Below are 13,135 nucleotides of genomic sequence, written 5' to 3' on the forward strand. Positions count from 1 at the left end.
TTTGATAATCTTCGGATGTTTGCACTCACGAAGACTCCCAGTTACACAACAATTATCATTTTTGATAAATATTACTTTTATCACAAAAAAACGCCATTTGGGTTGTGCGTTATGTTCAGAAAACCAAAGCTTCGTTCCAATCGACAAAAATTCCAAAAAGTATCCGTAATGGTCGTAGAAACATGTCAAATGTTTTTTATAATCAATCTTCAGGTTGTTTTTAACAAACATAATCGATAATATTTAAACCGGACCGTAACCTACTCAATAAGAGAGAAAAGGAAAATGGAGAGCTACCCTCTCGCGCGCAGAAACTAATCTGAGGACAACTGACTACATTTTTCAAAATAAAAGCCTGAAACTATTTTATTTATTTATTTTTATTTTACCGTTATTTTACCAGGTAAGTTGACTGAGAACACGTTCTCATTTGCAGCAACGACCTGGGGAATAGTTACAGGGGAGAGGAGGGGGATGAATGAGCCAATTGTAAACTATGTCTAAAGCCTGGCCACAGCCTGAGGAAGCCATTGGAAAAGGAATCTGGTTGATACCCCTTTAAATACAGATTTTTTCTTTTTTTAATCACGTCCGGGTTAGATTTTCTCAGATTTTCGCCTGCAGAATCAGTTTTGTTATACTCACAGACAATATTTTGACAGTCTACCTACCATTCCTGGTCTGTACCACATCTGTGACAAGCATGTGTAGCAGAATGCTCCCTCTCTCCGGTGCCCCTTCAGAGAGATCACAAAAGTAGCTACATCGATGGGTACTTCAGAGAGAGAGAGAGCGAGAGGGGGGGGGGGGGGGGGGGTGGTAGAGCCAAAAAGAACAATGCTTGAGTATGAGACAGAGAGGGAGAGGCATAAAAAGAGAGAGACAGACAGAAAGCAAGAGAAAGAGAGAGAGAGAGAGTGTGTGTGAGTGTGTGTGTGTGTGTGTGTGTGTGTGTGTGTGTGTGTGTGTGTGTGTGTGTGTGTGTGTGTGTGTGTGTGTGTGTGTGTGTGTGTGTGTGTGTGTGAGCGTGTGTGCGTGCGTGCGTGCGTGCGTGCGTGTGTGTGTGTGTGCGTAAGAGAGAGAAAGAGAGAGAGAGAAAGAGAATAAGAGAGAGAGAGAGGGGAGGAGAAAAGGGAGAAGAAAGGGAGGGAGAGGAGCCAGCTGGCGTGGTCTGAGTCGTAGAGCTGCAGTCTGATATTAGAGACTAGCCACTTCTCAGCCTGCCTCTGTCTGGGCTCCAAACCACACAGCCAGGATCCGAACCAGACACAGCACACCATAGGGTCCCCACTAAAGTCTCTCTGCAGCAAGACAGAGGGGAAGAAGAAGATAGAAGGATTCAGAGAGATTTTCAGTGATATAGTATCTTTCTTTCTGAGCTCTACTTTATTAATCATTCTCTCTGTGTCTCTCTCTGTCTCTCTCTCTCTGTCTCTGTCTCTCTCTGTCTCTCTCTCTCTGTCTCTGTCTCTCTCTGTCTCTCTCTCTGTCTCTCTGTCTCTCTCTCTCTCTCTCTCTCTGTCTCTCTCTCTGTCTCTGTGTGTGTGTGTGTGTGTGTGTGTGGAGCCTCATTGCCTTGCCAGGATAAGTTGCAGTGTAGAGTTTGAGGAACGAAATAGTCAAAGCTACAATGGGCCAACAGAATGGAGTATAACATAGATTTTTATAAGCATTTTGCCTGGCTAAAAAAGGTAAGAGACTTTTTGAGGTTTCACTTTCATGCATTTACCTTGCTTATACATCTGTATAGAGGAATCTGGTTATTGTTATTGTACACAGACAGTGAAATTCCTTGCATACTGGAGATGCACATGGAGAAAGACTTGTGTTGTGGAGTGGCTCATTGTAACACAGATAGAAACATTGATAGTACAGACTCATCTGTTTTGACCGTAAGCTGGAAATTTGTACGTCATACTGTCCTAAAAAGCAACAAGGCAGTAACTGCTCATAGCGTGAAACTGAGAAAAATGGCTTTTATTTACCTTGGTTTCACAGTAACTTTATGCAGTTACTGCTAACATGACCCCCATTTTCTCCTAAACACAATACAATAGAGGCAGGATACTTGTCCACATGATTAAGCATGGATTTAATGTAGCACAAAGGAAATGAGCAGTTACTGCCTTTTTGCTTGGTAGGGCAGCATAGTACTCACCTGTTCTGTTGTCTGTCATTTCTACACCTTCACAGAACAAGGCCGATATAGGGAAAAGCTTGGGAATTGTTGAAGAGCAACAGGTAGCATTCAATAAAACATGGTAACCAGCTTTCTGGAAAACACTTTACATTAACATTTTAGTCATTAAACAGCAGGTCCCCCATGGGAATCCAACCCTGGCATCAACCACCTGAGCCACACGGGACCCAACTCTCCCTGTGTTTCTTTACTGAACAGGAATAATATCATATTTTACTTATATAAGTTTAGTTAATTTTTATTTTTACAGGGACAGTGCACATTAATCAACGATTCAGTAAAAGTGCCGGTTTTAGCCAGCCAGCAAATTTTCAACCGCAGTCCCTGGGCAGGTTCTTAAAACAATTACAATACAGACAAACAATGAGCAATGAGCACATGCAGAGCAACATAGAACAATAGCACAAAAAGCAAAAAAACTAAATACATAAAAGCAAAAGTGTTTCCACACCTCACATGCTACAGACAACATGGAAAGCGGCAATACACAGCTGGGGATTATGTTCAACAAGTCTGATTGGCCTTTAACCATTTCTTCATTTTTTTGTGAAGGTGAGATAGGTGGTGCAGTTATGTGTGTCAGATGACAGTGGGTTCCAGACATGGGAAGCTCTCACAGAGAAAACAGATTGACTAAAGGTGCTTTTCCTTATTAAGGGAACTATATCCATAACTCTGCAGGCGATTACGATTGGATGAGCATCTACATAGCCTTCATACATGGTACTAACTTGAACTATATGGCTAATCTGTCAATCCATCTGTTGAGGAACCTTTACTGAATTTCAGTGAAGAATGTGTAGTCGGTGGCTAAATGGATGTTATCTAGGATAGGAGGAAAACATTTAAACGAGTCACTAAATGGGAACCAGATCTGGTATGGTGAGCTTGTGCACCAGGCTTAACCTGTTTCACGGTCCCTGTGGCCAATCAGCAATCAAGGTCCCAGTCACCAATCAACAATTAGGGGCAGGAAACATGTGTAGGGAGAAGTGCATACTGGGATGAGTGAAAGATAAACACCAGACAGGTCAAGAGGTCATAGTACCTGAGGAGAATAGAAGAATGGATGGGCAACATGTGTTTTCACTTCAGACTTTGTCCTTCCTCTGGGAGGTACAGTACGGGAAGCACCTGAAATAGACCTGATAGGACAAGACTGGATGTAGTTACGATCAGCCCATTCCTGAATTCTCCTTCACCATCTTGTTGTCATTAGGGAGATGTGATTAACTCTTTGCTGGCTCGTACCATCTGGACCTCGTTGTTACAGGTTAACTTGGACGCAAAATGGCCTCATAGATGATTATATACGAAGTCTCTTTCTCTTTTATCAAACTGACTTGCTTATTTGGACTTGTTTACAGGATGTTTATGTTGTGCAAAAATGTGTTATTTGCAGCAATTGAAATAGCTGAAGAGAGAATGTATTTACATATTCTATTGTTCGAAAGATATATGGCTATATGCATACCTTGTCTTCTTTTTCTTATGACTCTTGAAGGCAGTTAAACTCCAGCCACATGCTGTAGATTCTGAATCTTCAACAGTTAGATCTGAAGATTATTCTTACATAGTCTATTCTTACATAGTCCTCACAGTCACTTTGCCACAAACTTTCCATGGTTGTGGCTGTAAAAAGTCTGGATTTCTCAGTAATTTGCTCAAATTATGTTTAATTCTTTATATGAACGGCTAAGCAATTATTTAGGAAGGCCCGAGGTCTTGCACACTTGGTCGAGAAGCAAATATCAAATTATTAGAATACTAAAAGGTTCAACATCATTTGATGAAAGCTTAAGAAGCATAAACCTCTTACAGAATTCCACACTCGCGTCCACAATAGGTTATTTAAAATGTGATACCAGTGCTGTGTGTGTGTGTGTGTGTGTGTGTGTGTGTGTGTTCTTGTTGTTCTCTCCAGAGTCTGAGCTTTCATTTCAGGGAGCCCTGGTTCAAGGTAGAGCTGACACTGTGGGTAACTCCTCTCACTTCACAGTTATATTTGTACTGACCACAAATTGACCAGTAACTGATCACTCCTCTGTAGGTAAACCAGCGGTCCCCTGTGACCGGCGAGACTAACCAAGAACGGTTGACACGCTTAGAGGGAGACAAAGAGTTCCTTGCCCTCCAGGTAAGATTACCTTATGGCATGAACAATACATGCATGTGCATGTTTTGCATTTGTGTGTTTGTATGGGAGAGAATAGTGTTTCGCTGCACATTGGCATATAAAAGAGTTTTGTTAATGGATATACCCTTCATCTATAGAAATTATTATTGAAATTCAGCTGAAGTTGAATCCCCCGAGTTGAATATGAGCCTACTGATAAACAAGAGGATACATTACACTGCATTGGCCCCCTTATGTGTCAGTTATAAGAGAGGGAGGAAGAGAGAGAGAGACGGGGGGGGGGGGGAGAGAAAGAGACAGAGAGAGTTGAATATGAGCCTACTGCAATACAAAAGGATACATTACACCGCATTGGCCCCGTGGTGCCCTCTCTAAAATATAAACAGTAGTAGCTCTATCATGTATCAGTAATAAGAAAGGTAGGGAGAGAGCAAGAGGGAGAGGAAGAGAGAGAGAGAGGAAGAGAGAAAAAGAGAGAGCAAGAGGGAGAGGAAGAGAGAAAAAAAGAGCAAGAGGGAGAGGCAGAGAGAAAGAGGGAGGGAGATAGAAAGAGAGGGTGTCAGAGAGAGAGAAAGAGAGAGAGAGATGTAGAGAGAAAGAGAGGGATATATATATATACACTGCTCAAAAAAATAAAGGGAACACTTGAACAACACAATGTAACTCCAAGTCAATCACACTTCTGTGAAATCAAACTGTCCACTTAGGAAGCAACACTGATTGACAATAAATGTCACATGCTGTTGTGCAAATGGAATAGACAAAAGGTGGAAATTATAGGCAATTAGCAAGACACCCCCAATAAAGGAGTGGTTCTGCAGGTGGTGACCACAGACCACTTCTCAGTTCCTATGCTTCCTGGCTGAGGTTTTGGTCACTTTTGAATGCAGGCGGTGCTTTCACTCTAGTGGTAGCATGAGACGGAGTCTACAACCCACACAAGTGGCTCAGGTAGTGCAGCTCATCCAGGATGGCACATCAATGCGAGCTGTGGCAAGAATGAGGGTGGTGGTATGAGGGTGGTATGAGGGTATGACTCCATGAGGGTGGTATGAGGGCCCGACGTCCACAGGTGGGGGTTGTGCTTACAGCCCAACACCGTGCAGGACGTTTGGCATTTGCCAGAGAACACCAAGATTGTCAAATTCGCCACTGGCACCCTGTGCTCTTCACAGATGAAAGCAGGTTCACACTGAGCACATGAGCACATGTGACAGACGTGACAGAGTCTGGAGACGCCGTGGAGAACGTTCTGCTGCCTGCAACATCCTCCAGCATGACCATTTTGGCGGTGGGTCAGTCATGGTGTGGGGTGGCATTTCTTTGGGGGCCGCGCAGCCCTCCATGTGCTTGCCAGAGGTAGCCTGACTGCCATTAGGTACCAAGATGAGATCCTCAGACCCCGTGTGAGACCATATGCTGGTGCGGTTGGCCCTGGGTTCCTCCTAATGCAAGACAATGCTAGACCTCATGTGGCTGGAGTGTGTCAGCAGTTCCTGCAAGAGGAAGGCATTGATGCTATGGACTGGCCCGCCCGTTCCCCAGACCTGAATCCAATTGAGCACATCTGGGACATCATGTCTCGCTCCATCCACTAAAGCCACGTTGCACCACAGACTCTCCAGGAGTTGGCGGATGCTTTTGTCCAGGTCTGGGAGGAGATCCCTCAGGAGACCATCCGCCACCTCATCAGGAGCATACCCAGACGTTGTAGGGAGGTCATACAGGCACGTGGAGTCCACACACACTACTGAGCCTCATTTTGACTTGTTTTAAGGACATTACATCAAAGTTGGATCAGCCTGTAGTATGGTTTTCCACTTTCATTTTGAGTGTGACTCCAAATCCAGACCTCCATGGGTTGATAAATTTGATTTCCATTGATCATTTTTGTGTGGTTTTGTTGTCAGCACATTGTAAAGAAAAAAGTATTTAATAAGAATATTTCATTCATTCAGATCTAGGATGTGTTATTTTAGTGTTCCCTTTATTTTTTTGAGCAGTGTATATGAGAGAGGGGGGGGGGGGTGAGTGGTTTGCCTTAATTGCAGTGTAGTTATGTTGTTTTGTTGTCAACAAGGGTTAGGTACAAGGGCAGTACTTCGTGTGTGTGTGTGTGTGTGTGTGTGTGTGTGTGTGTGTGTGTGTGTGTGTGTGTGTGTGTGTGTGTGTGTGTGTGTGTGTGTGTGTGTGTGTGTGTGTGTGTGTGTACACTAGTTCTCAGGGCTGTTGAGTAAGGGTTTTTCTGTAGTCAGGTCCAGACTTGCTGGCTACAACACACCTCTGTTTGTTGGCAGATGTGATGACTTGCTGTTGTGTATAGGTCTCATGGACACACTAACACATTCCTCCACTAAACTCCACCTGATTGGCTGGTTGAGCCCTGCCTTTTGTAACTGATTGACTCTTTCGCTAGTTTGTTTTCTCAACAGCTTTATCTATATCATGAGTAGTGCAGAGCCGGCCTGATGGGCTGAACTGAGAAAAACTCCTGAAGGACAAAGAGTCCTTCATTCAGCTTTGGAAATATTTGCACTGTTTAATCTGGCAGTGTGAAGTGTATATCAATTAAGGAACTGATATGTTGTGAAATGGATGGCAGGCAAAGAGAGGTGATTTGAATGACTTTGAGAAAGTGCATGTGGATGTTGGGGTTAGATAACTTCCCAGGTCAGGAGGAGTAAAGGGTGGAGCCAGGAAGGGGGAAAGAAGGGAGGGAGAAAGAGAGAGTGGGAATGAAGGATGAACAGAGGTCAAGAGGGTTGACTACATTGAAAGAAGGGGTCAGAAATGTTGAAGTATGGCTGTCTACTAGTGTGACTAAGTTTCTCCTCCATTACACACACACACACACACATACACACACAGGTGAGCGTTCTGACGGACCAGGTGGAAGCTCAGGGTGTAAAGATCAGTGATCTGGAAAGTTCTCTGGAGGAACACCAACACAAGCTAAACTCTACAGAAGAGATGCTGCAGCAGGTAAGAACCTCACACACTGGTCCTCTTCCATTCATACAAACCTTTGAACCTCAACCTTATTCACAGTCTCAGTTTAGACTGGCTTCCGTATGATATCAACTTCCTCGTTTTGTGTGGTTATCAGGTTCACTTCCGTATCTTCCCGTTTCTATTAAAATTGGGATCTGAAAGTCTGCATCACAGCAGCACAACCATTATGCTTTCTCCCTTAGACTGACATCATGACATTTGCTTTATGTGTGACTAGAATATTTTAAAATAATGCATGTGAGCATGTGACATCCAAAGCTTTCATCTACTACTTTGTATTTTAAGACTAGCACACATCCATGGTAAACATACTCCTCATACAATAGTCTTATATTCAGTCCACTAGCAGACTACATTTACATACTCTGTCTCCTAGCAGACTGTCTAGACATGCTGAGTCTCATGGTAGACTGCCTCCTATAGAGTCCAGCTTCCCAGGAGGAAATTCCTCCCAGGGATTCCAGTGAGCCAGGCTCTAGATCTCTGACAACCCAAATGTTTAGTGTGGTCTGTTCCCATCCAGGACTGATTCTTAGAGTGCAGCGTCTGTCTGCTCTGGTAGGTTTGGTCGTGGTGCTCTGCTCTAGGGCTGGTCTGTCTGGGCAGGTGTGCACAAGACCGGGAGCGTAGTCGGTCACACCCCTAACCACCCGTGTGTGTGTGTGTGTGTGTGTGTGTGTGTGTGTGTGTGTGTGTGTGTGTGTGTGTGTGTGTGTGTGTGTGTGTGTGTGAGAGAGAGAGATCTGTCATCAGTAGAGGTGGTGTGTCCATGTCTTCCACTCCTGTGAGGTGCAGTAGAGTTCAAGCTCAGAGCAGACATGGAAACTCAGTCAGAACCAAGGATCCTCTTTAAAACTAAGCTAAGATAACTTCATGACAGCAACATGCATGAAAAAGACTATCGTCAGTCCATACAAACTGGAAACTGAGGTAGGACAAACTTGGCATACTAGTAAGCGTTTTTGCTACAGTTTATCATCATTCCAAGGAGAGGCTTTCAACTGCTCCAAAGTTCCCCTGAAAAAAATCTGTATACTAGGCCATCTTTGGTAGACTGTCATTAAATGCCAACAATGCATTTCATTTGGTAGCCATTGCAAACTTCGATTCTGTTGCAAAAAGTTCATTAAACAGAAGCAAAATAAATTAAATGGGGAAGGACCTACCTGCATTTGTCCAAAATAAACTTTTGTTTTGCTCCGTTTGTTTCCATTCAAGGATCCAACCTTTTTTTACAATTTTCACCTAAAGTGACATACCCAAATTTAACTGTCTGTAGCTCAGGACCTGAAGCAAGGATTCGCATACTTTGAAGTTTGTGGAAATGTGAAATTAATGTAGGAGAATAGATATAGATCTGGTAAAAGATATTACAAAGAAAAAAACATGAAACATTTAAAATTGTTTTGTACCATCATCTTTGAAATGCAAGAGAAAGGCCATTGTTATTCTAGCTCTGGCACAATTTAGATTTTGGCCACTAGATGGCAGCAGTGTGTGCAAAGTTTTAGACTGATCTAATGAACCATTGCATATCTGTTCAAAATGATGTATAAAGACTGCCCAAACGTGTCTAATTGGTTTATTAATACATTTTCAAGTTCATAATTGTGCACTCTCCTCAAACAGTAGCATGGTATTATTTCACTGTAATAGCTCATGTAAATTGGCCAGTGCAGTTAGATTTACAAGAAATTATGCTTTCTGCCCATATCAGATATGTTTATGTCCTGGGATTCTTTTGTTACTTACAACCTCATGCTAATCACATTAGCCTACATTAGCTCAACCGTCCCACAGGGGAGACACCAATCCCGTAGAGGTTAAACGGTAAACAGTTTCCATAATGAATACACCCCTGGTTAACTCTGTACAGCAGGGTTGTTCTGAAGGGCCGGGTTTGTTTCCTTGAGACGTTGTCATTATGAGGCTTTGCACCTGAGCCGCAAATCTCTTACTAGTGACACAGCTCTAATATTTTCCATGTGCACTCTCCCAGAAACCTCAGAAAACAAACCCGTTTCTCTTCAAAAAAGGTACATTTTTAAATGCCCATGATTGGACTGCCTCAGTTCTTCAGATATTTTCTTTGGACCTTTCTAAGGCTGTGTTTACACAGGCAGCCCAATTCTTCTATTTTTTACACTAATTGGTCTTTTGACCAATCACATCAGATCTTTTCACATCAGCACTGTTTCAGAGCTGCTCTGATTGGTCAAAATACCAATTTGTGAAAATATATCAGAATTGGGCAGCCTCTGAGACTTTGCACCTGCCTGAAATCAACCTAATTAGCTGTTGAATGAAATAGGGACTTTCAAAGCAGACGTTTTTCTGATAAAGAGGGATAATTAGTGGACCAAGCAAGGTCCTAATCAGCATCATGTTTGATTGATAGAAATCCTAATTTAAATAGGAAGGCACGTGCTGAGCCGCTACAGTAGTTCTAGTTGTTGTATGGCAACTGTGCAGGGTTCTGTGGGCTCGTTCACGCTCCCCTCTGCATGCTTTGTACTCGTGTGTCTGCATGTGAGAGGCGCAGTAAAATAGTGCCCAGAAGCTGTGTACATTTAGCCATGTGGACAGCGTCTGACTTTGAGAGAATTGAACATAGCTAGACGGTAGCTTCTTTAGTGTCCAGTGTAAAAATTCTGTTTGGACTTGGTGTGGCTGTACTACTGTCTCTAATGGTGTGTCCATTTGCATGATTGGTGTTAACAAGTGTCTCCCCTGGTGGCAGGAGCTTCTAAACAGGACGTCTCTGGAGAGTCAGAAGTTGGATCTGATGGGAGAGGTGTCTTACCTGAAACTGAAGCTGGTGGACATGGAGGAGAAACAAATTCATGGAGTAGCGAGGAAGCATAAAGCAGAGGTAAGGACACAGACACACATGAGGGGTGATTAGTGTAATCCTAAACTTGTATGTATGACTGAGGCGGTTAGAGTTGAGTCCCTGAGACAGACTGTACTGAAGCAAATCTGATTACTTTAAAAAATATTTTTATTTTTTTTAGAATTCGTTTAGACATATATAGGGAAGCTGAATTATTTCCATACTCTAAGGGGGTTTGTTTCACATCCCTTGTGATACTTCTATTTAAGTGAGCTTTGCCAGGAAATGACAGGAGTGCATGTACAATTCCTGATCATGTTTTGGGAGATACAACAATGCTGCTGACTTTATGACAAACATATGCTAAAGACAGAGTAAAATGTACTCCACCCTCTTCCTGGACTACCTAGGAATGAAACTACTCTCCATGGAGTCATGGTTCTGTGTTTTAGTTCAACCTGAAATGTATGTTTGTTTAAGCCCATATGGTATGTTGGGTTACCTACACCCATCACCACATGAAGGTAAGGTCCAAAATGTTTCCTCAGAACTTCAGCAAAACCTGATACGATGACTGCTATGGTGTGGTCATCCACACCCCCTCCCAAAATGGCTGATGTACCATTCCCCCCCCCCCCCCCCCCCCTTGCATTACTTGACAAAGATCCAGAAAAACTAGATGTGTAAGTCCAGAACTGGCATAGTCCTTTAATGGGTCCTTTTAAGACAAAGGGGCAGATATTGTATGTTACGAGAACTACCAGTATGGAGTTACTGTCAAAACATGGCTTGACAAAGAGCCTTTGTGCCCCAGAGCACATCCAGTACTATGTGAAGCTGTGTTGGCATGATGGATGACTGGGTAAACCTGACGGTGCGTAGGCTTTAACTCTGCGGCAGGTTTTAGTCTAAAGTCCTGATGTTGTTGAAATCATGACTGGCCTATTGTATGAGCTGCAGAGGAAGGTGGTTAGTGTCAAATGAGGAAACCCCACTCCTTTCAAGAGCGGGTAACATAACACTTTAGACAGGAAATTATCCATACCTGTGGTTTGTAATGTAGAGGATATTTAGTCATATAAGGACACGTGTTGCAATAGTCTTTCTGCTCTGGTCATGTACACACTGCCTTCCCTATGACAGCTGACTGGAGATAATGACACCTCTGTTTTGAACATTCTGCTGATTTTCAATGTGTGACCATTCAAGCATATAGCGTGTGAATATGCGCACGCACACTGACTCATTTTGGAGGCCTCCCTGCTGTGGCGCGAAGTCACTAAGCTCATGGTTATATATAGCTTTGGACAGCTCTGCATATCTGTCATATCCTCTATACTGGACTTCATGTGATACTTCCACAGTCCAGGTATAGCTCTATGGTTGTCTACGCTCTAAGTATGATAACATGCCCTGCTCTAATGGACTAGACTGTTCATTTCATGTGGCAGTAGCGTACACGTGTGAGACTATGTACCTGTTGTTTTCACTCCAGTAGGTTAATAGCATATTTACCCTGGCCAGACAACTATTTCACAGGCCCAGAGTGTGTTTAGATCTCGCAGCGCTTTGTTTCTCATTGTGGTTCATTTAGACATATCAAACCAAATCACTGTGGCTTTAAACATTCCATCTGTTTACTGTAACTAAATGTGTTGAAAATGTAGTAGTATATCGTTGAGGAACACCAGACACAACTCTTTCCTTTTTCATTCTTCCTCTTTTTGGTTTTATTTTCCTTATTTCTCTCTTCCTGTTAGTGTTGTGAGCTGCAGGAGCAGATGTGTAGGTTTCAGCAGGAGATCAATTGCAGGATCCGGGAGAAAACAGGCCAGGCTGACAGCAGCCTACAGGAGGCCTGCGACACTAGGTCCATGGAGGCCCAACACCCAGACCAGGGGCTTGCCTGTGAGGGTAGCCCAGAGGTACATGCCAGTGGGCTGGAGGAGCCTCCTGACGTGATCCCAGGAGTGGAGAATAGCTCCAGTACTTCTGAGGAGCAGTGCTGCTGTGGCGAGTGTAGGCAGAGAATGTCTGCATGACCTTTGACCCCAAGCATGTAGTCATCCCATCACTGTATGGAATGATCCCAAGGCTCTGACAATTAGATTTATGCTTGCACTAAGGAACCCCTCACCACAACGCTTACACATGCGTAGGTCATGAGACCCAAAACCAATGCAATCCCATGACTTGTGTAGATAAAGGGGTTGATGCATGCACTGTACTGCATCATATAATAGGCATTTCACTGTGGTGTTGTGACTATTTAGCAGATAGAACTCATGGACTAAATGACAGTCTCCAGACAATTAAAACAATCCATTATCTGATGTACATTTGTGACAATGACATGTACAAGTTGTAAATCCTTTTATCAATGTCCCCAGGTCATACTTCAAGAGATCAGTCTTCTCAAGGAGAAAGTAGAACATCTTGAAGACCAGAAGTCCCAGTATGAGAGGAGACTCAAAGCAACAAAGGTTAAACACATTAGCCTACCTCATCTCCTGTTATGTCTAGACTGTACTAGTAGTGCCCAGATTCCTCTGCTAACTACAGCTTTCCTAAACTGTCCAATCTGCTCTTCTGCCCAGTTGGATGAGTCTTACAGACAAGTCATTCACAAAAGGCTATTTTCTTAAAAAATCTGCAGACTATTTTCTTTGTAGAAATGGATTTAAATGGTGGCACAGTTCCTTGGTTTCTCTTGGCGGTATTACAATATCTTGGTTAACACACACCATAACTCGCTGGCTCGCTACCTGGCTCTTTTGCTGTCTCTTTCACTCCCCTGCACTCTTTACCCCTCAATCTCTCCTTTTCCTGAACTTCTTCATTGAGCAATTTTTTTTTTTTTACATTCACTCGCCTCATCTGTCCCATCTGCTTTTTGTTCACACTATGCATTTTAACTTAAATTACTGCTAGTGTATAAGAGCCTTGCTAAAAT

At 43.1% G+C, this 13,135-nt stretch overlaps 1 pseudogene; it reads left to right on the top strand.

Moving 5' to 3' along the window:
• Positions 1-1,179: 1,179 nt before the first annotated feature.
• The window catches only part of LOC129834716 (liprin-beta-2-like), a 29,872-nt pseudogene continuing 17,916 nt past the window's right edge, over positions 1,180-13,135 (top strand).

The sequence above is a fragment of the Salvelinus fontinalis genome, chromosome 35, assembly GCF_029448725.1.
Source record: "Salvelinus fontinalis isolate EN_2023a chromosome 35, ASM2944872v1, whole genome shotgun sequence".
Lineage (NCBI taxonomy): Eukaryota > Metazoa > Chordata > Actinopteri > Salmoniformes > Salmonidae > Salvelinus > Salvelinus fontinalis.